Here is a 24139-nt window from a genome sequence, read left to right as displayed (position 1 = left end):
GGAGCTTTAAGGTCTGCAAACACACCAGGGCTGAGCCTGCTGAGTGGAAGGTGGCTGGCCACGTTCCAGAGACCTTCCTCTCGGCCCATGGGTCTGCCTAGCCCAGACTGCCGGCCAGCTGCGTGTCTTGGAACCATGGTCTTCCCCAGGGCCCCTCGCACACACTGCCTTCCCTTCTAGGTGATGCTCAGGTATTTCCTCCCATCTGCAGAGAAGGGCAGTGGGCCTCAGGCAGAAGCCTGGCAGGGGCTTTGTTGCCCCTAGGTGTATGACCTTGGGTAAGTCCTATCCCCTCTCCATGCCTTAGTTTTCCTCGCTGGGGCATGGGACATCACTCCTCACTGCCCCCTGGAACCAGGCCTCAGTGAGAGGAAGGTTGTGTCCCCACTCCCAGCCCTGGCCCGGGAGAGCGGGTGGGCGGGAGAGATGTGTTTGTGGTCCCTGAGTTCCCTCATAACTCAGTTCCCAGAAGTTCCCAGCAAGAGAGGGAACTGAAACAGCCAGGGAACTTATCTGACAAGAGGAAGAACTGCCCAGCTGCATCTCCCAAGGGCTAGCAAGAAGTCGGGCTGGTAACTGTCTGGCCTTTCCCCGGGGGCAGGGGGAGAGCCAGGGGAGGTGAGAGCAGGGGGAGTGAGGTGCTGGCTTCTCTCTGCTCGGCGCCCTTGGCTAGGACGGCCTCCTTTGGCTGGTGTCAGGACGCTGGGGAGTGTACATCAGTGAGCAAACGCCCCCAGTCGTGCTCCTTCGAGAACTCAGACAGGGACAGAAGGACAGCTTCTGGGGCTCCTACAATGGTGGGCAGACGAGGACTCTACTGTTAGATAGACTCGGGTCTGAGGCTTGGCTCCTTCTTTTGTAGCAACTGTGTGCCCTCAGACAAGTTACTCAGCCTCTCTGAACCTGATTTCTGCTCTGTAAAATGAGGATAATTTGTTGCTGTGTGAGGGCTAAATGAAACACGTGCAAAGTGCCAAGCACGTGGGGAGGGTTGGTAGGTAGAACACCAGAGTCGAGTGCAGATGCATCCCGGGGAGAGGGGCTGGCAGAGCCCACTGACAGCTTGCACAAACCCCAGATTCTCAGAAGCCTTCAGGTTTTGCTTAAGACAAACATAGTTCTGGAGCTGAATACAAAATTTGCATGAGTTCAATAGAAATTCCATTTTTAAATGATAATGAAGTAAAACGGATGCTCTAGAAAGAATCTCCACGTTCTGGCTGGGGCAGGTGGCCCTAACCCAGGAGGAGAAGGCTACTCAGTAGACAGGAAAGGAAGCGGAGGCTCCCAGCAATCAGTCGACTAATTAAGATCACATGTCTGGGAAATGTCCGAACCAGGATTTGGGCCCAGTCTGTTGTACTCCTGGGCCTAAACATGAAACTGTCGTGCCTCATGGGTGGTGTTCTGTGCGGTCCAGCTGCCCCATCTTCTCCAAACCTGTGCTCCGCTGGCTGGCTGGCAGTGCGCTCAGCAGAGAGGGCGCTGCTTCCAGCCTGCCAAGCCAGTGTGGCCGCTTACCATTCCCATCCCCATCAGGACATCCCCGCGTGTCCTGATAGCCTGTGGCCACCAGGTGGCAGCATCCCTCAACCCGGTGGCTTGCTCTTCTAGGCGGAAAGGGGCAGACGGTGAAAGTCTGGGGGAGCCATTCATGGGACTGCTGGGGAGGGAGGGCGACAGGGTCCTTGTTTATCTTACTCAGAATGCCCTGAAATGGCCTAAGGTGAATCTACAGCAAATCTCACCAGAGGACACCAACTCCAACCGTGGAGACAGAGCAGGAAGCCAGAGGGTGAGGCCCTGCAGAGCGACGGTTTGTTATAAGGGCAGGTACTGGCTGGGACAGACATGTCCCTGCCCGGGGACAAACTTAGTACGCAGCACAGCGAGGGTGAGAGACGAGGTCTGCTTCCTTACCTGTAAGATGGAGTAACCATGATCCTCTTCAAGGAGGGGCCCCCTTGGAGGAAAGGCACGCACCGCTCTCGGCCCAGGCGCGCACTTCGTGCTCACTAAGCGCTCAGGATAGGGCTCCAGCGGTCGTTACCATGATCATCAGGACAGCGTTCCCTGTCCCCACTGAGCCGTCAGGTAAGAAAAAAATTAGCTGTCACTTGTAGAGATGGTGCTGTGATGGGGGGATGCCCAGTATATGAACCCAGGAGGGGCACCTAAACTGCCAGGGGTGGGGCGCACCGGGAAGCACTCTGGAGGAGGGGACCCTGTGCTGACTTGTGTGGAATGACTAGGAGCTGGCCAGGTGGAAGCGATGATAGGTGGGGTGGCACCTGGCGGAGGAAGGTGGCGTCAGCTGCCCAGCTGCTGGAAGGGCTCTCCCACGCTTTGCTCTATGCCCTTGGCTAATAAGAATGGTAACAAAGACAGTGACGGTGCATTTGAATTTTAAAACAATAATGAAATGAGTGTTGAGTGAGTCCTGACTCTATCCTGTGTCCTGTGCTAAGCCCTTATATGAACTGTCTTATTTAATCCTCACTACACCTGTGGGAGAGGTTCCACTGTTAACTCTGTTTCACAAATGAGAGAGCAGAGGCACAATTAAGTAACTCACTCAAGATCACCCACATAGAAGGGCACGGAGCTGCCTCTCAAACCCAGGTCTGATCTTCAGACCATTGCCCTGAACTCCTGCGCTGCCAAGGGGCAAGCCCTTTCCCCTCTCTGGGCCTTTGGTCCTCAGCTTCTGATGGCTGGGCTGGGCTGGGTGAAGCAAATGGCTATGAGGGACAGCCCTGGCTGCTTATTCCTGCTGCGCTCCCTCTCAGAGCACTGGTGGGGCCTCCTTGCGCAGGTGGGGCTGGCCAGCGTGGCCCGGGGGGTGACCTCCACCTGCTCCGGAGGCAGAGATGTTGAGCATTCTGCCCATGCTCCCTCCCCTATTCCAGGGGTCATTGCTAAGCCCAATTTCATTATTGTTCTGTGTTCTTAATATATGTCAGTTTTACTTTATGCTAAATCCAATAATGGAGCCCTGACCAATGCCTGGGGCAGGCCCCGGAGACATGGTGCCTGGGAATTCTGAGGCCTTCTGGGCTCTCCCCTTGGGGTGCGGTAGTCAGGCCACGTAGAGCCAGTGCCAGCAAGCCCAGCAATTACCTTGTGCTTTTACTTCCTTTTTTCCCACTGAGCTAAGGGCTGTCCCTTAGGCTGCCTGGGGAGGAGAGGCTTGGGGAAGGCGGAGGTGGAGGCGTCTTGCATCCTGGCTTGTGTGCTCTCCCCTCCCGCTCCACCCACAGCATCCAGAGCAGCTGTGGGCTGGAGGGCAGGGAGGGAGCCCTCACTGGGAGCCCAGCCTTGACTCTGCCGTGGACATACTTTGTGGCAAGTTGCTTTTCCTCTCTGGGCCTCACTGTCCTCATCTGTAGAATGGGGATAATCACGCCTGCCCAACCTCCCTGGCCCTCTAGCCAGTGTCTTCATCTAACACTTGGACTGGGATCAGCTTTCACCTGGTCAAAAGGCTTTGCCAAGGGCTTCTTTCTTTTTCAGTCAAGAACCCATATTGAAGAAACACAGCTTGATCTTATTTAAAGAATGCAGCTGGCCAGGAAAGATGGCCCCAAACACAGCACAACACACATCAAACATGGGGGTTTTGTTTTTAATTAAGTGAGGTAAAAGCCTAGCATAAATACTTTAACTAAAGTTTAGGAATAAAATGTATTCTGAAATTAGCATGTCTTCAAAGGCAGATTTTTAACATACCGTGTAAAATACCTCTGTGTGGCAATTTAGGTGCCTAGAAGTACTCCATGTAGATCTGACAGCAGGAGGATGGAGGAAAAAAAGAACTAAACTGTTCCTCTGCAAATAGTTATCTTTCTTTAACTTGTGGTCAAATGCACATAACACAGTTTTCCATTTTAGCCATTTTAAATGTACAGTTCAGTAGTGTTAAGTATATTCACGTGTTGTACCATCTCCAGAACCTTTTCATCTTGCAAAACTGAAACTTTAAACCCATTAAACAACAGCTCTCCGTTTCGCCCTCCCTCCAGCCCCTGGCAACCACCATTCTACTTGTTTCTGTGGGTTGGACTATTCTAGATACCTCACATAAATGGAATCATACAGTATTTGTCCTTTTGTGATTGGCATATGTCACTTAACATAATGTCTTTACGGTGCACCCATGTCGTAGTATGTGTCAGAATTCATTCATTTTTGAGACTGAATAATAGTCCATTGTACATATATAACACATTTTGTTTACCCATTAATCTGTCAATGGACATTCGGGTTGCTTCCACTTTAGGCTATTGTGAATAATGCTACTGGGAATACGGTGTATAAATACCTGTTTGATACCTTGCTTCTAGTTCTTTTGGATATATACCCAGCAGTGAAATTTCTGGATACGTTAATTCTGTGTTTAATATTTTGAGGATCTGCCCTACTGTTTTCAATAGTGGCCACACCATTTTACATTCCTACCAACAGTGCAGAAGGGTTCCAGTTTCTTCACATCCTTGCCAACACTTGTTATTTTCTGTTGTTGTTGTGTTGTGGGTGTTATTTTATTTTATTTTATAGTAGCTATCCTAATGGGTGTGAGGGGATATCTCACGGTGGATTTGATTTGCACTTCCTTAATGATTACTGATGTTAAATATCTTTTAATGTGCTGTTGGCCATTTGTATATCATCTTTGGAGAAATGTCTCCTTTAAGTCCTTGGCCCATGTTTTAACTGGGTTCTTTGTTTTTCTGTTATTAAGTTATAGCAGTTCTTTACATATTCTGGATATTAACCCCTTATCAGATATGGGATATACAAATACTTTCTCCCATTCCATGGGCTGCCTTTTCTCTCTGTTGTGTCCTTGAATGCACGGAAATTTACAGTTTTGATCTAGTCCAATGTACCTATTTTTACTTTTGTTGCCTGTGCTTTCAGTGTCACATCCAAGAAGTTATCGCCAAATCCAATGTCATGAAGTTTATCTTCTAAGAGTTGTATAGGTTTAGTTCTTACATTTAGATCTTGAATCCATTTTGAGGTAATTTTTATATACTGTGTAAGGTAGGCATCCAGAGACCAACTTCATGTGGATATCCAGTTTTCTTTCAAATAGTTATCTTAAGATAAGGTTTATGATTGATGGTGACCGTTTACCATATCTGACCATATTTGGTTGAATAAAATATTTTCCATACCTTGGCTGCAATACAAAACAAAAAGCATTCAAATTCACCTTCTAGGTTTTGTTCATTTCGTGTTCCCATCTTTATATCTTTTAACAGAAATACTCTTTGTTAAAAATAACATGCTGCACTGTCAGCAGTGTGGACTGTTTTCCAACAATATAAATTTCAGGGAGGTGTTAGTGGGCAGATCAATGAATCATCCACGTAGCGGGTCACTTACCAGACTCAGCGCCTGTCCTTTCCTGCCTGTGAGCAGGATCCTGTGATGCTTGGTCTCTGCACTTTCCCGGTGTTCCTGATAGCACAGATTTTAAGGGTAAGGGTTGGTGTCATTGTTATGAAAGCTCTGGCCAGACAGCCACCACCGAGCACCATTTTTTGCAGGTTTGGGCCCCAGACTCAGAGCCCACGAGCAGAGTTCTGAACCCCCAATGCAGTAGACACATAAAACGCAGAGATTCAGAGCACTTCCGAACTTTTGATTTGCTCATAGTTTAAAGCTCCTCCTAGAAGGCTGCTTCTTTAAACTGCTGGATCCTTCCCACAGGGAAAACTGGTCTCCAATGCACAGAGTGCCACCCGCAGCAGGCGTTTGAGGGGCCCGTGCTACCCACGCTGGGTGTCCACTCACCCCTGCCGCCTCTCACACCTCAAGCCGCCTTCCGCATCTGGAATGGTCATCATGAGCTGGAGGAGGACCTGAATTTCCTGGGAAAATGCTAAATCGCGGAGGCTTCTGGTGCCAAGAAAAGTAGCCTGGCCAAGATTTGGGGCTGTGAGCCTCAAATGCCACCTCAGGAAGCAGCCATCCCCTGGATAGTGCAATCTGGCTTGATTTTGCCAAAACAAAGGAAAGGCCCTCCAGCAATTTCTGTGGCTTTGTTTTGCAAGATTAAATCGCCTGCCTTTAATTCTCCTTTACCGGCTTAATAAAAATTGGAATTTCAAAACCAGTGAAAGACAGAAACCTCACTTTGGAGTGGATGTCAGATCCCACATGACCTGCATTTCAGTCTGGGACAAAGAGATGGATCATGGAAACTTCTGGGGAGTGGAGGCTTTGGTGGTAGTAGGATTCCCTAGGCTTTGGAGCTCCTGGACCACCCCCATGTGTACATGTGCTCGGAGCCCATGGGGACTCATAGCTGTTTCCACACACAGAACAGAAGCTTGCCAGACTTCCCCACTCCAGGACCCTACCCCGGCATGCCTCCAGAGCCAAGTTCCAGCTCATTTATGGGTATTTCCAAGTGGGGCTTCGGGACCTCTTCCCAAGGAGCAGGCTGGGCCCAAAGGGAAGTGGCCTCCTCTGCACCCAGCCCTGGATGGGCTCTGCAGCGGCCAAGCATATGAGACACCCCACCCCCACCCCCCCGCCCTCAAGGAGGTCCAGGCACATGCAGAAGACAGGCTCTCAGACAAGTACCACCCAATGGGACCCGGGAGGGAAGCATGAGGACAAGGGAGTCCGAACAACGTGCCAAGACCAGCCTAGGGGGATTAGGAAGGCTTCCTCAAGGAGATGATGCCAAGGCCGGTCTTGAAGAACCAGCAGGAGTTGACCAAGTTAGTAAAGGAGGAGCAGGCGTCTCAAGAGGGGGGCGTGCATGAGCAAAGACTCACTCAAGTGCGAGGGAGCCAGACGTCAGAGAACTATGGGAGAAGGAGCGGGTTGCTGCTTCCTCAGCCTCTGCACACACACGGAGGTTCTGCTGTAATCACTGCCCCCACGTCCTCCTGGCTCTTCCCCTCCAGTCTCTCCCTTGACCCTGTCAAAGCCCCAAAGTTGATTGGGTCTGATGGGGCATGTTGGCCCTCATCGCTTAGCTTGTTTTCCTCTCTCTGCTGTCCCGTTGAGTACCTTAAGCCACAGCCCCTCATGAAGCATATACAGTCTCTGCCCCCAGAATGTGGGAGGCCACCAGAGACAGAAGGTCCAGCACACAGTCTGGATGGGACCATACCCAGAGAACCTGCAACCTGGGTCTTTGGAAAGTAGTGTGGCTCTCGGGTTAGGTGGACGGAATCTGAGTCCCACCTCCACCGCTAATGTATCAAGGGACTTGGGCAAGTCACATGAGGCTCTCGGAGCCTCGGTTTCCCATTTCCAAAATGGTGAGGGAGTGAGGATGCAGTGAGATTGAGGTCGTGCATGTAAAGCACAGAACGTGGAGACGTCCGCTAGCGTGACTGTACTGATCGCCCGAACCTAGATGAAGAGAGGCAAAGTGGTGATCGCCTATCTTGTCTTCTCCAGAATTCCCACATTAAGTTTTTCTCTACATTCTCTCTCCCTCTCTTCTCTCTCCAGTGTAATGAAGGTTTGGCTGGTTTAACACAGATCTAAAACTGTGGCTTCAACAAGAGACAAATATATTTCTCACTTACCTAATAGGCCAGGTGTAAGCAGTCTAGAGCAGTCTAGTCTTGCTCCTAATTGTAGTTCCTCAGTGTCAGCAACCTGAGTTCTTGCCAGCCTGTCACTCTGTCAACCCCAGAGCATTGTCCTCATCTACGTGGCTCCAAATGGCTCTTCCCTGCCATGTCTGCATCCCAACCAGCGGGACTGGGGCAGACCAAAAAGCACATGGCGCATCCTCTCCCTTTAAAGGCACGACCTGGAAACTGCCCGCATCACTTCTGCTCACATCCTTTTGGCCTGGCCTTAGCCACGGGCTAGACCTAGCTGCAAGGGAGGCTGGGTAGCTGCGTGCTCAGTGACCAAATGACGGCTGTCTTATCATAGACGAAAGGGAAACCAGATATTGGGAGACAACTGAGTCTTCTTTTCTCAGCCCGCTAGCCTACTCCTCAAGGGTGTGAAAGCTCAGAGCTGGGCTCCACTGCTATAGATTTATTCACACGGAGGGAGGCTGACTGCTAACCTGACACCTCGGAACTGCTCTAGTGAAAAGCCCCACGATCAGCCCTCTGCCTTCTTAGAGAGCGGAACAAGGGACAGCCTAAAACAGCAGCAGCAAGACTGCAGCTTAGCTGGGGGAAGGCTTCCCCGAGAGAGGGGATCGTTCTCTGTAGAAGCTGCTGGGCTTCTACACACAACTTGGTACAGGCCTCTGTGTACTGGAGGGTGGCTGATGACCAGTCGTTGGGTACAGAGAAAGTGGTGGCTGGAGGGAGGAAGTCTGAGATTATTTTCTAGTCAAAAGATACAGTATTTCTCTGAAGGTTATAGTCTGTTCTGAGACACAGCCTCACAAAGTAAAAGGCTTTTTGTTTGCTTTATTTTTATGTACTGTTTACGTGGGCCTCTCACTGCTGTGGCGTCTCCCGTTGCGGAGCACAGGCTCCGGACGCACAGGCTCAGCGGCCATGGCTCACGGGCCCAGCCGCTCCGCGGCACGTGGGATCTTCCCGGACCGGGGCACGAACCCGTGTCCCCTGCATCGGCAGGCGGACTCTTAACCACTGCACCACCAGGGAAGCCCTATGTACTGTTTTGAAAAGTTTATATATTCACATTGTTTACAATCTTTGAAAAGATAAAAAGGAGTAGAGTTCAAAGTCCCTCACCCCTCCCAATAGGGAAGCACTGTACTGAGTGCCTTCCCGATACTCTTTCTGCAAGTAGAGCAAACATGAACAGACAATGCCGCCATGCCCACCCACCTCTTTTCTAAACACTCTCTGGTGCCCTGCTCTGTGGATGTGTCCTCAGGGCCAGCCGCTCACGTTCTTCCCAGTGGCCTCGCTCTCTCTGTCCTTTGATATTTCACAAGAGTAGCCCGAGACATGACAACAAATATTTCATACCCTCCACACATGACATTTTTCACATATGCTTTACAAATGTGCGTCTTCATCCCGCATCCAACGTCCTGGGAAACATGTCTTTTCCACATGGCCACTAATATAATATAAAAAGCATTTTCCCCTTCCTTCAGCCCCAGGGGGGAGCTATATCATGAAAATGGAAAAGTGATGAGAAATCCTGCCTAGAGAGCTCTGTCTCCAAGTGGTTTTCCAGAGGCTCCCTGGGACTGCGTCGCCTTGTGAAGCGTCAATCACCAGCTAGGCCTGCTGAAGCTGCCACCCAGTGGCCCGGTGCGTGGCTGTTTCCGTTTGGTGGCCACTGACCCAAAACGTCCCTGCTGTGTGTGGTCCTCTGCCTGTCCACCCACTTGCCTGCTTCAGCAGGCCTGGCACTGGGGTGGGCACACACGCCCCGTGGGCCCATCTGCTTGCAGAACTGCAGAGTTTCTAGGTGAGGCCCGTGACCACCGCGGTTCAACCGTTTGGAGGCAAACCCTACTGCTGCCGGGCTTGCAGCAGACCATGGGGTGCCTCCAGTGCCTTCCAATAAAGCCCGGGGCCTCTGCGCTCAAGCTTGGCAGCCTTTGCGAGCCTTCAGCACAAGCCATGGCCTGGAAACCCGGGAACCTGGCTAAAGCACCAGGGCCAGGGCTTGGTAAATGCCAGCCTCAGCCTGCCTTTCCTTCCCTCGCCCTGCCCTTCCCTCTAACCCCTAACACACCCAAGCTATCAATAAGTGCAGCTCAGAGAAGCAAAAGTTCCCCTGGTCTCTTGCTCTCTGGTGCTTCCAAAAAAACTCCAAGCCCTACTGTCTATAAGAAAGTTCACAGCTCGCGGTTGCTAGGAGGCGCTGTCGCGCAACATTTGTGCGCTCAAAACGTCTTGCCTGCATTTTTCAAAAACGAGGCATTCTTTTTTAGAACAAGTTGAGGTTCAGAGCAAAAATGAGCAGAAAGTACAGAGAGTTCCCTTATACTCCCCTGTGCCCTCTCCCATCCCAACCCACAGCCTCCTTCACTGTCGACATCCTCCACCAGAGTGGCACATGTGTTACAGTCTGTAAGCCTACGTTGACACATTATTATCACTCAGATTCCATAGTTTACGGTAGGGTTCACTCTTGCTGTTGTACGTTCTATTGGGTTTTGGCAGATGTATAATGACAGGTGTTACCATTATAGTATCATAGAGAGTAGTTTCACTGTCCTATAAATCCTCTGTGCTCTGCCTTTTCATCCCTCTCTCCCCTCCATTTCCGGAGGCCACCAAAATTTTTACTGTCTCCACAGTTTTGCCTTTTCCAGAATGTCATAGAGTGGGCATCCCACAGTGTGTAGCTTTTTCAAATCGGCTTCTTTCACTTAGTTACATACATTTAAGTTTCCTGCATGTCTTTTCATGGTTTGATAACTCATTTCCTTTTAGTGTTGAGTAATATTCCATTGTCTGGATGTACCACACGTTTACTTACCCATTCACCTATGGAAGGACATCTTGGTTGCTTCCGGTTTGGGGCAGTTATGAGTAAAGCTGCTCTAAACATCTGTGAGCAGGTTTTCACGTGGACGTAAGTTTTTAACTCGGTCGAGTGAATTCCAGGGAGCACACTGCTGGATTCTTACCCTGAGCGTCCAGAGGCAGGATGTTCAGTGGGGTAGGCTGTCTTATAATCGGTCAGCTCACGGGGACCCCTGTGGAGTCTCACATCCTTGAGGGCCAGAACACCGACCTCGCTCTTTCAGAGTCCCTGCTCCCTCTTGGTGGCAGAGATACGCCGAGAAGTGTGAGTGGCAGGCCTGCCTCTACCCCTCCTCTCTCTCTTTCATTCTTTACTCCACAAAGTTGAGGGTCTGAAGATTTTTCATTATAAACTGAATTTTTTTTTCCAACACCAGCATGTAAGAAAATCAAGTATACAACTTTTCATTCATTACCGGTATTTTGCTGTCATTGTTGGAGTGATTAATGTCATACCTCTTATTTGTTCTGTTTGTTGCAAACATACAGCTGCACTGACATTCAAATTGGTTATGAAACAAACTAATAAAGAAGATGGGATATATATATATATATATGTGATGGAATACTACTCAGCCATAAAAAACAATGAAATTTTGCCATCTGCAACAACATGGATGGACCTGGAGGGTATTATGTTTAGTGAAATAAGTCAGACAGAGAAAGACAACTACTGACAACTACTGTTATCACTTATAAGTGGAATCTAAAAAAAAAAATGAATATAACAAAAAAGAAACAGATTCGCAGATGTTGAGAACAAACTAGTGGTTACCAGTGCAGAGAGGAAGGGGCGAGATAGGGGTAGGGGTTTAAGAGGTACAAACTACTATGTATAAAATAAATAAGCTACAAAGATATATTATACAGCACAGGGAATATAGCCAATATTTTATAATAACTAAATAGAATATAATCTATGAACATTTTGAATCACTATGTTGTACACCTGAAACTAATAAAATATTGTAGATCAACTATACCTCAATTAAAAAAACAGTTTTGGTGCTTTGCCCCAGGGAATCTAATTCCCCGGGGATCTTTAGGGAAAGCTGTCCTAACTTGCAGGCACCCCAGTCTAAGCTGGGAGCCACCAGGACTTGGCCCCTCTGCTTCGTGGATCCTTTGTCCTCGAACAAGAAACTGGTGGCTAGTTTGGGCTAGTTTAGAGTATGATGTTTTAACCATTTTGTCTAAGTTGTCAACATTTTAAAATCAGGACCTTGGAAATATAAATCTTGTTTGCAGCTTCTCTTGAAAAGTCAGAAAATGAGGCCACCTGGGACTTCTGTTCCCACAGGGTACCAGTCTGTGCCCTCGAGATGAGCTGGACGCTCAGTCCCCTCCAGCCTGTCTCACCATCTGTTTTACATGCGACGTTCCTGTAAGCCTTGGAGTTTGCAGCCCTTGTGTGAGGTGTGTGGTAACCTCCAGTTAACCAAGATGTGATTTTTCTGTAGTACGTGAGTCCCCACAGGACCAATAACAGAAATCACCATGAAGGCGCAAAGGTCTACCAGTGAGCAGGGGGCAGACATCCCAGGGGGGTGTGTCTAGACTGGGGTTCCTTAGGGTCTCTGGTCCTGATACTGTGTGGTGGGCCCTGCTATGAGTGCTTTACATGTATCCAGTAAGTTGATTCTTTCAGTAACCCTATGAAGTAGGGACCGTTATTACCCTCATTTTACCCATAGAGAAACTGAGGCACAAAGGAGTTAAATCACGCATCCAAGGATGATAAATAGAATCTGTCTTCAGAGCTCCTGGGGCCTGATGGGACCCCTCAGGAAAGGTAGTCCTGGCCCTTGGGAATGGAGGGGAGCCGCGTAGGGTCTCCCCAGGAGCCTAGACAGGAACCCCTAGACAGGGGTTGCTCCTCGGGACTCAGATCAGCTGCCTCTCAGTGGGAACACTGGAAGGAACCTGGATGCTGCTGGAGGAAGACCTTCCGACCCCAGACCCCTCTGGCCCCCAGAGCAGGCCGACTTACTTCTCGCCTGCCCATGCATTCATCCCAGTCTCCCATTTTACAAAGGGCTGCCGTTTACTGCGTGTTTACTACGTGCCAATCCTCTAGGTTCGTTGTCTTACTGAACCCCCTTGATGACAATTTTGTGTCAACCTGTGTCCCCATTTTATGGAGGAGGAAACTGAGGTGTCGACAGGTTCCCTCACTTGCCTGAAGTCACAGAACTCACCAGTGACGAGCAGGCTATGAACAGTCATAGACGGAGGTGCTCGGACTCCCTTTACTTCTCTGCTCTCTCTGAAGCTTACCCCTTGCCCTTTGCACTCAGTTTCCCCTCCTTTGCTCTGATTTCTGGGCCCAGCTCCACCCCCCAGCCCCCAAGTGGCCCCTGCAGTCTCTTCTCTCAGCCTCTGATCCGTGGCCTGCCTTCAGCCTTTTGTCCCCATGCATTCATTTATTAGATCCAGCTTCTAATTGTGATGTTCACATCTACCATCTTATTCATTGCCAGCTTGACCTATTCATTTTTGAGAGGAACAGTACAATCTCCTACTATGATCATGTTCTCATCACTTTTCCCTTTTAATTCTGTCAAATTTTGCTTTATCTATTTCCAGATTATGCTATTAGGTGCCTACGCATTCCCCACTGGTAATCCTTTGCCTTGCTATCTACTTAGGCTCATAAGATAGTGGTACCGTATTTCTCTTGGTTAATGTTTGCCTGCTTAATTTTTTTTCTATCCCATTTATTTTTTTGATAGTTTTCTTTAGGTGTAGTTACTTTCATTCAATAATCCAACACATACTTATCAAGGACCTACTGTGTGCTGAGCACTGGGCTTGGCCCCGAGGATTCAGTAGTAAACTAGTGTGTTGGTGCATTAGTTTCTTTTTTTTTGGCTGTGTTGGGTCTTCATTGCTGCGCGTGGGCTTTCTCTAGTTGCGGTGAGTGGGGGCTACTCTTTGTTGCGGTGCATGGGCTTCGCATTGTGGTGGCTTTTCTTGTTGTGGAGCACGGGCTCTAGGCAAGCAGGCTTCAGTAGTTGCAGCATGCAGGCTCAGTAGTTGCGGCACATAGGCCCTAGAGCATGTGGGCTTTAGTAGTTGTGGCTCATGGGCTCTAGAGTGCAGGCTCAGTAGTTGTGGTGCAGGGGCTTAGCTGCTCCGTGGCATGTGGGATCTTCCCGGACCAGGGATCGAACCTGTGTCTCCTGCATTGGCAGGTAGATTCTTAACCACTCTGCTGCCTGGGAAGTCCCCGCATTAGTTTCTTATGACTGCTGTAACAAACTACTACAAACTGTCAGTCCGTGCAGTTCTGGAAACCAGGAGTCTGAAATCAGTATATCAGAGCCATGCTCCTCCCAGAAGCTGTAGGGAGGGCAACCTTTCCTTGCCTTTTCCAGCTTCTGGTAGCCGCCAGCATTTCTTGGCTTGTGGCTGCATCACTCCAATCTTCAAGGCCAGCATTTTCTAGCTCTGCTCCCTCTACATGGGGCCCCCTCCTCTGTGTGTGTGAAATCTTCCTCTGCCTCCCTTTTATAAGGATACTTGTGATTGCATTTAGTCCCACCCAGATAATCCAGGATAATGTCACCATCTCAATATCCTTAATTGAATCACATCCTTTGCCATATAAGTTATTGTTCATTCTTTTGCCATATAAGGTGACATTCACAGGTTTCAGGATTAGGAAACGAACATGTCTTGGGGCCATTATTCAGCCTTCCACAGTCAGGAAGCCTTCCTTCAGGGAGCTAGCATTCTAGAGAGTCAGGAAAGGAAGGAGGAATGATGGGTGTGTAGCTGGGGTTGAGGGCAGCACTTCAGAAAACCAGAGAGACTCTGGTTCACAGGAGACTGAATGAAGTGAGGCTTGAGGCCTTAAGTGCAAATGCCCTGAGGCAGCCAACTTGGCTGGTCGGGGATTGTCTGTGAGCTCAGGAGGGGGCATGGGGAGGAGGCTGGAAAACCAGGTGGGGGACCGACAGTCCCTGAAGGGCCATGTAGGCCATGGTGATGGGTTTGGATTGTATCCCAAGGCAATAGTGAACTGCGAGAGGGCTTCCAGCAGTGGAGGGATGTGAGCTATTGAGCTGTGCAGAGCTAACAGATGCCTCTTCCTCACAAATCCTTCCCTGGGCAGGTAAGGGACGACACAAGGAAGCTGCCTCTCAGGCCACACCACCGCCCAGCTACAAGCCTTTCAGGCCCTGATCGATTGTCCCTTATGCTGGGCACCTCCCATGCTCTAGACATCTCACTGAGCATTCGACACCCATATTTGTAACAGGGCGCTCCAGGTGATACTGGACTCGGTGCTTTTGAAATCTCAGATGGCTAGAAATGGGTAGGGAAGGGGAAGACTTCAAGTCTCATGCTCTGACCTTGAAGCAATGCTGCCCACTTAAAGCTTTAAGAAGCTAGACTGTCTGGGTCTGAATCTGAATTCAGACACTTACTAACTATGGGACCCGGGGGGGGGGGCGTCCCAGAACCTCGTTATGCTTCTTTTCCTCCTCTATAACATGGAGACCAAATGCCTTCCAGTGTCCGTGTGAAGATTCAAAGAGATAAAACAGGCAAAGGGCTTATAGCAGGAGCTTAGATTAGGAAACACAGAATAAATGTTAACTGTTGTTATTTGATTTTTAGTTCCTGTAGGAGACAACTTTGAGAGCAAGCTATTCCTTTGTTGTCTGAGAAGAGGGAAAAATAACTAACAGGGCATTTGATTTTATACAGAAAAAGCCAAGATGCTCTTCGGGGATGGAGAGCTTCTAGGCAACAAAATAAAAACACTTGAGAGTTTTGTTTTGTATAATTGCGTGAAAGGTTGTCTTCATTCAGGGCAGAACTGTGCCTCTTGCCGGTTTGCTTGCAGAAATAAAAAGGAAGCGATTTTCCTCTCAGGCTGCAGGAGGCTGGGGGTTCTTGGAGATGGGGGAGAGCAACATGGCTGGAGTTCCCCCATGTGGAGGGGGTGATGGCCAGGGACCTCAGGGACAGTGGGTCAGGCGGGGCCTGGGGTCACCGCTGGCTTTAAGACTTTGAGCCTGCTCGCACCCAGGAGCTAGCCTGAGGTTTCCCATCATGCTCTGTGTTTCTCTCCTGTTATTTATTTATTTTTTTTTTTTTGCGGTACGCAGGCCTCTCACTGCTGTGGCCTCTCCCGTTGCAGAGCACAGGTTCCAGACGCGCAGGCCTAGCGGCCATGGCTCATGGGCCCAGCCGCTTCGCGGCATGTGGGATCTTCCCAGACTGGGGCACGAACCCGTGTTCCCTGCATCAGCAGGCGGACTCTCAACCACTGCGCCACCAGGGAAGCCCCCTCCTGTTATTCTTTCAGGCGAGTCTGGTCCTGGTTGGGTTTGGGAGTATTGGAGGAGCGTCCCCGGCCACATTTGGGGTGGGAGACTCGGGGACTCAGCAGGGCCTTGGAGAGCTTGTTATGAGGTGGCAAGAGGTCACTGGAGAAAAGCAGAGCGGGCAGCTAGAGTCAGGAGGTGAAATGAGAGCTGCAGCAGCAGCTAGGATTTGAGGAGGGCAGCCTCAGCCTGCAGACTCCCAGCAACATCGCAGAGGGGAGCCTGATGAACGTGGCGCTACTGTAACCAAGTAGGCTGAAGACTGGGTCTTTAGTGCTAGGTGGGCACAAAAGGGAAGCCTGACCTTGGGAACAGTGAGGATCTGGGCATCTAATTATAGATGATTTTTCATCTTTGTAGTAACCCTATAGGGTAGGTACTGTCATGTAGCTTGTTTTTCAGGTGGGAGAATTGAGGCACAGAGAGGGTAAGTATTGAGTCCCCAGTCACACAGCTAGTAAGGAGCAGAGTTGGGATTCTCACTGGGTCTGTCTGACCCCAAAGCCTGCTGGTTCCTCCAGGGAGCAGGCCCTTACCTCTGCTCTGCAGTAACTGCAGTCATTGAATCCTGCTCAAGTCCTCCCAGTGAGGAGAGTTTCTGGGAAATTCCTGCCCTGTAGGAGCTGGTGGAAGAGAAGCCCCTTCCTGAGTATTCTCAACGCAATTCAGGACCTCCTACTCCCTCCCGGGCCCCACCCTTCTTTTCTCGAGGAGGAGGCCCAGGTTACTGGTGATTGCGAGGCGGTGTGTAGAATGTTTGGAGCGTGGACTCGGGAGCAGCGTCGCAAACCTCTGTTGACATCACAGGTGTGGGGCCGCACTGGCGATGCCGAGGATCCCCAGCGGGGTTCAGCCCTTTCCCGCCGGTCTGCGAATCTGCCGGTAGATGGCGCTCCGACCCTGCCCCCTGCTCTGCGATCTGCGCTACTGAGCTTCGTGCTCCAGATCCCAACGTCCGCCCTCCCATCCCAGGCTCACCGGGCAGCGCCCGCACTTTCAGAGCAAGAGCTGTTTATTCACTGTCCTTCTGTTAACAGGCACTGATGTGACGCCTGCTGAGTACCAGGGCCTGTGCTGTGTGCTTTGTGTTCAGCGTTCACGGTCCAATGGGGAGGACAGACGAGGCTGTTGCAATTCAGTGTGACCACCACTAGGTCAGGAGGGACCTGGGCAGGAGCTTGAGGGCTGGGGGAGTGCTAAGCTCCTGGACTGGGCAGCCTCACACTGTCTGGGTGGAAGGCTGGAGTTGGTGTTCTCATAGAGCTGTGCCTGCGGGGATATTTGGGACCAGGGACCCCAGGCACACAGTTGGTGCCCCAAGAAATGAAGGAGAGTAGATGAGGACATTGTGGAGTCTGTGCAGAGAGCGGCCATCAGTGGCCCTGACCCTGACATGGCAGCCACACCGGCGGTGGCAGTAGCAGCAGTGTGCTCATTTCCTGGGGACTTCTCAGCCCCTCATAGTTTCACGGTGGACTCTGGGCACCCTCTCTGAAACTGCTGTCTCTGTGGGTCTCAGGGTGTCCACCCATCACAGCCAGGCCTCAGGGCTGCACCCAGGCTTGAAGGGAGATCCATCCGGAGGGCACCTGGGGGAGAAGCCTGCAGGGAAGCAGGGAATGAGAGGAGGGGATTGGGTTGATGGAGAGAGGAAATACTACCCTGCATTCAATACGTATCATGTGACGGTACTGTCCTGGGCACCGTACCCTATATTATTATCCTCACAGCAACTTTTTCAAGAGACGTAATCTCCCCTGTTAGACAGATGGCATCATGGAGGTTCAGGGAAGGAAAGTCTCAGGTCCAGGTGTACACAGGGCGAGTGACAGATGAAAAGCTGTGCTGTTGACACATGAAGTCAGGTGCCTGGGGGAGACGAGGGCCAGCACCATAGCCCCACCCCTGGCTGGTGTTGAGGAGGGGCCTGTTAGTGAACATCTGAGTGCAGAGCTGTGAGTGCCTCTTCCTGAGTCAGGCTGGCTCCCAACTCATGCCCCCAGACCGGCTCTGGTTTATCACCTGGGTGCCTGGCCACCAAGGCTCCCTGCCTCTGGGACCCCAGGGTACAGGGCACAGAGGGTAGGACCTGCAGCCCTTCCTGCCCTCATAGAGGACCTACGTCACCTGGCCCACCTTCAGGGACTCCCGTGTTTTCACTTGCCTGCCCCTGGTTCCTGGTTGAGGTTCCATGTGCGGCTTGAATTCTGAGCCCAAGTCGAGCCATAATGATCACAGCCTATGCCGTCTCTAACCCCCACTTCCAAAGCGACTTCTCAAAACCAGCCCCTTGAATACTCTCCCAGCCGTGTTTGATCCCCAGTCTCTCTTTTCTCTTCCTTCAAACAGTTCATTGTTTTGCATGGAGATTTTGCTTTTCTTTGACTTTTTTTTCTTCATATATAACCTGATAAAAGGGCTCCCGTTATTTCAGAATATATTCTGTGCCCTATTCTGTGCCCAATTACACACCATCTATAGCTGATTTTCATGAGATTTAAATAACAAAGAGGGACGCTTATGTCATTTCTTCCTTATAAAAATACACCCTCGAAATCCTCTCTCATTGGAAAGCTGCAGCGTGTCCACAGTCTAACAGCTTGTGAGAGTGTGCTGCCTCATTAGAAGTGCACACAGAGTGAGGTGTGTCCTGGTAACAAGAGCTAAATGTGCACTCACTGTCCCCAAGTGGAAACAGACTGCCCGGAACTCCAGGACCTGGCAACATCTGCCAGTCTCTGCAACAGTGTCAGCCCAGGGCGACCTGACACAGAGAGGTCAGAGATCCCATCCTGTGGGCGATGGATCCAAGGAGGGCGTGTGTCGGCAGACGCTCAGGGGGACTGCAAGTGGACGGGCAGGATGTCTCGGTGGCAAGACATTAAATACCCGAACTGAGCTTACCCCTCCCGAGCCCCAGATGGCAGTCTGCGTGCAGCTCGGGGTCTGCGTGCCTCATAGCCAGGCACAGGAAGGGTCTGAATACTTGAAAGCTTGACTGAAGTCCTGGAGCTGAAGGTGATAGCTAAGACACCGGAGGGCTTGTTGGGACCCTCGTCATGGGGCTATTCTGTTGAACTATGGGGTGATGATACTTGACATCCAATTTTAAGTTTCCCTCTTCTGGATTGAATTCCTCATATGGGGCCTGGCAGAGAGGAGAGAAGGGAGTTCATCCCTGGATGGGGGGCTGTAAAGGGCTGGTGATAGGAGAGGAGTCTGGATTGTGGAGGAGGGGGATCTGCTCAGACCTCAGCCTTCATTCCTTGCATCCCAAAGCCCACTGCCTCAGCCCCTGTGCAAGTTTTTGTGCCAGTTTCACAAAAACATCCTGCCTCTCGGTCTCCCCTTAAGGAAGCTGCACAGGAGCAGAAGGGCACCTACAGTCACAGGAGCCGTTCCAGGGGACACTCAGGGGGCTGGACATGACCTCCTTGGGCCCAGCCTGTCATCCTAGCCAGACTGGAGGAGTGACACTTGGGCTGGGCCTTAAATATGTTGATGCCTGAGAGAATAGACAGGGGATGTCTGAGAGGAGGGAAGGCATAGAAAAAGACCGGGAGCAGGCAAGTACAACTCAAGTTTGGAAGGAGGGAAGAGTTGGTAAGTTTGGAAAAGATAGTTTGGAAATCTCCCATAAGAGTAAATCAAAATAAAAATATGTGTTGTTGTGGGATTAGAAAGAAACATAGAACTGCACCCTAAATCCCCATATTACCTGGGCCCACACCTGAAAAAGAATTGTGATGACGGTAGTTAAGGGTTCAGTCTCCCTTAAGTCAACAATAATGGAGAAAACACTAAAATGCAATAAACATCACCTTAACCAAGAGTTTCAAGTTAACATCACCAATGTCAACATTACCAAGGTTGTCCCTGGTGGGACAGGTCAGCATCAAGTCCTTCCTCATACGATGCAGTGAGAAGAACACATTACCTCCATGGTGTTTCTGCCAAAATGTCAATCCTCAGTCTGATTATGAGGAAACATCAGAAAAGTCTGTACTGAGGGACATCATGCTAAACAGTTGGCCTGTACTCCTCCAAAATGTCAAGGTTATGAAAAATAAAGGCTGAAGAACCATTCCAGACTAAAAGAGATGAAAGAGACATGACAACCAAAAGCAATGTATGATTCTAGATTGGATCTTGGCTTTGAGAGAAGATAGGTAAAGAGGACATAATTGGGACAACTGGAGAAATTTGAGTATGGACTGGGCATTAGATATTAACACATATCAATGTTAAATTTCCTGATTTCGATAATTATACTGAGATTATGTTTTTAAATGTCCTTTTTTTTAGGAAATACACACTGAAGTATTTAGGGCTAAAATGTTATGCTGACTGCAACTTGTTCTCAAAGGATTCAGCTAAAAAACAGTGTTTCTATCTATCTATCTATCTATGTACCTATGTATCTATCTAGAGGCTGGCAGAATGATAAAGCAAACGGGGGAAAATATTAACAATTGGGGAAAACATTAACAATTGGTGAATCCGGGTATTCAAGAGTTCTTGCAACTGTTTTGTGTGTGAAATTATATTAAACTAAAAAGTTACCCCAAAAAGGAAAACATGTAATTCATACATACAAGAGTGTAAGCTCTTAAAACTGTTAAATGGAGATAATATCTGACTCTGAAGTAGGTTGGGAGGAATGGATGGCATTTTATGAGAACTTAATAAATGAAACAGGTTCTTATTAATAATGTCTACTTTTACTTACAGTTATTTACAAGGAGGGCTCATACCTTTTCCCCTCCATGGCATCAAGGAATTTGTGCGATATTCCTGGTCTGGTATGTGGACCCCCATAAGAATGTCCCAATTCCCCACCATCGCACCATCGCTGGTACTAAAGTCCAGGGCACATGCCAGGAACCTGGAGTAAGCCTGGAATTCTCCCTGATCAGTCCTTTGCAGATGCCATGGAATGAGTCCAAGGACACTTACCTTTGACTAAGACCTCAGCACCTGATGCAGCTTTACAAATGAATGGTGTGAAGGTGCTTAAAGGTGAAGATGGTCTTAAATACCAGTTCTTAGCACTTAATGTGAGGGACAAGTAGACAGAGCAGGAGGCTGGTGTCAGAAGCCCAGATAGCCCCACATTCTGCTCCACCTGTTCCTAGGCGGTAGACCCTCCAAAGAGCCAGGCCACCGGCTTCAACCTGCAAGCCCATCCTCTCTTGCCCCACCCGTTTTCAGCCCACCCTTGCCTCTGGGCTGGACAATCGCACTCCAGCTGCCAGTACTCTCAGCATGCGTTAGCTCAGTGGTTCTCAAAGTGTGTTCCAAGGACCCTGCGGGGTCCCGAGACCCTCACATGGGGTCTGCAAAGTCTTTGCTTTTCTAGCTGCATATTTGTTTGAGACTCCATTTTCGTATACTTCAACAGCATACCAGACCAGCTTCAATGCAGAAGTAGATATGTGAATCTAGTGGTCTTCTATTAAGTCAGATATTAATGAGATTTGCAAAAATGTAAAGCACTGTTACCTTTCTCACTAATTTTTTGTTTTGAAAAATACAGTTATTTTTCATAAAAATGTTCTATATTAACATGAAATGGGTTTATTATTATTCCTTTTATGTACTTATTTCAGCTTCATCGAGGTGTAATTGGCAAAACTGTAATATATTTAAAGTGTACAACTTTAAAGTGATAATTTGATATATGTATACATTGTGAAAGAATTGTCGCTATGGAGTTTAACACATCCATCACTGTGTGTGTATATATATATATATATATATATATATATATATATGTAAGAAAACAAGTTCTACTCTCTTAGTAAATTTCAATTATATAACTGAAAGGTTATGCCCTTTTTACCAGCCTCTCCCTATTTCTCTCACCACACCCCTCAGCCCCTGGCAACCACCATTCCACCATCCTACTCTCTATTTCTATAAGTTCAACATGTTTTTTTTTAGATTCCACATATAAGTGATACCATGCAGTATTTATCTTTCTCTGTCTGCTTATTTCACTTATCATAAGTTACCATATCTTGGCTATTGTGAATAATGTTGCAATGAATATGGGAATACAGATATCTCTTTGAGATAGTGATTTCATTTCCTTTGAAAATATACCCAGAAGTGGGATTGCTGGATCATATGGTAGTTCTATTTTTAATTTCTTGAGGAACCTCCTATATCTCCATCTTCCTACCAACAGTGTACAAGGGTTCCCTTTTCTCCACATTCTCACCAGGATTTGTTATCTTTTGTTTTTTTGGCAATAGACATCCTAACAAGTGGGAAGTGATATTGTGGTTTTGATTTGCATTTTTCTGATGGTTAGGTGATGTTGAGCACCTTTTTGTGTATGTGTTGGCCATCTGTATGTCCTCTTTGGGGAAAAGTCTATTTGGGTCCTCTGCCCATTTTAAAATTGGGTTAATTGGATTTTTTGCTATTAAGTTGTGTGAGTTCCTTGCATGTTTTAAATATTAAAAATATTAACCCCTTATCAGATACATGGTTTGCAAATGTTTTCTCCCATTCCACAGGTTGCCTTTTCAGTGTGTTGTTGATTTCCTTGCTGTACAGAAGCTTTTTAGTTTGATGTAGTTCAACTTGTTTATTTTTGGTTTTGTTGCCTTTGCTTTTGTCATCAAATCCAAAAAAATTATTGCCAAGACCAATGTCAAGGAGCTTAACCCCCCTATGTTTTCTTCTAGGAGTTTTAAGGTTTCAGGTCTTATGTTTAAGTCTTTAATCCATTTTGAGTTGATTTCTGTGTATGGTGTAAGATACTGGCCCAGTTTCATTCTTTTGCATGTGGATATACAGTTTTCCCAGTACCATTTATTGAAGAGACTATCCTTTCCCCATTATTTATCCTTGGCTCCTTGGTTGAAAATTAATTGCCCATATATGCCTGGATTTATTTCTGGGCTTTTTATTCTGTTCCTTTGATCTATGTGACTATTTTACAGCAATACTGTACTGTTTTGATTTCTATAGCTTTGTAATGTAGTTTGAAATAAGGACATGGATGCCTTCAGCTTCATTCTTCTTTCTCAAGATTGCTTTGGCTATCTGAGGTTTTTGTGATTGTCCAAGCAGCCTACTTTTTTCTTGGTGGCTCCTTGTAGTTGATGTCATGCCAGGACCCATCAGTGTCCCAAAGGGGAGGAGGATCACAGTCAGCCCCTAGATGGAGGCTGGTTTGAAGCGGGACCCTCAGGCAGCTGCTTGTAAAGTATGTAGTCAAACCATCCATCAGGCAGAGGTCTTAAAAGTTGGAACACTAGATGTGGGGTCCAAACCTTTTGCTCCTGAGGGAGAAGCTGGGATTGGGAGTTCCCTCCTGGTTGTATGGCACTCTGCTGGGAGTGGGGTTTATGGTGAGTGTGCGTCTAAGTCTTTCCTACCCATTTCTATGTGGTTATTTTGTCACTCAGTCTATGTGTAGTAGTCACTCATCTAGTTTCTGGATTTCTCTCAGAGGAAATTGCTCCGTGCACAGCTCTACATTTTGTGTGTCCATGGGAGGAGGGACGTCCAGGAGCCTCCAAGGTCTCCATCTTAGTCCCTCCTCTATTATTGTTATTTTAGAATGAATTAAATATTGCTTTTTTTATTTCTAAAAAGGCAAGCATCAATAGATGAAATTCACATAAACAAAAGGTCTCTGGGGTTCTGAATAATTTTTGAGAGACCAAAACATATGAGAACCACTGTTCTAGCCCCTGATTGTGTTTTAATAAGGATGGTTGGTCTAGGCTCTATGGTGATCATAACTCATCGTCCCTCAGGGAATAGGCTGACTGCAGCATTGTGGGTCGCCATAACAGAGGGAAGGTGGGCTATAAAGCCTTGAACTAGCAATTAAATGCTGCAGCCCGGAAGTGGCATATATGGCTTCCACTCATAGCTCATTGGCCAGTACTAGTTTCATGGCTCCATCCAACTGCAAGGGGAGGGGGAATGTGAGCCTCTCCTGTGCCCAGTTCCGTGAAAGAGAGAAGGGTGGTAGTGGCTGAGCACCAGAAGTCTCTACCACACCCTGTTTCATTTTTCTGCACAACATGTATCACTACCTGACAGTCCTATTAGATATTTAATTGCTTACTGACTCTTTGCCCTCCGAAGGGAGGGTAAGCTCTTCTTTTTTTTTTTTAATTTATTTATGTATTTTTTGCTGTGTTGGGTCTTTGTTTCTGTGCGAGGGCTTTCTCTAGTTGTGGCAAGCAGGGGCCACTCTTCATCGCAGTGCGCGGGCCTCTCACTATCGCGGCCTCTCTTGTTGCGGAGCACAGGCTCCAGACGCGCGCAGGCTCAGTAGTTGCGGCTCATGGGCCCAGTTGCTCCGCGGCACGT

At 48.5% G+C, this 24139-nt stretch overlaps 1 long non-coding RNA gene across 1 annotated transcript in view; it reads left to right on the top strand.

The window, feature by feature from the left end:
* The first annotated feature begins 1942 nt into the window (after positions 1-1942).
* The window catches only part of LOC132422089 (uncharacterized), a 47401-nt gene continuing 25204 nt past the window's right edge, over positions 1943-24139 (top strand). Inside the window, exon 1 of the long non-coding RNA XR_009518807.1 lies at positions 1943-2094. This is a non-coding gene — a long non-coding RNA (uncharacterized lncRNA). The remainder of the gene's footprint in view (positions 2095-24139) is intronic.

This window comes from Delphinus delphis, chromosome 3 (genome assembly GCF_949987515.2).
Source record: "Delphinus delphis chromosome 3, mDelDel1.2, whole genome shotgun sequence".
NCBI classification, from domain to species: Eukaryota; Metazoa; Chordata; class Mammalia; order Artiodactyla; family Delphinidae; genus Delphinus; species Delphinus delphis.
The sequence above is the reverse complement of the archived record's forward strand: the minus strand, read 5'-3'. Positions and strand labels throughout refer to the sequence as shown.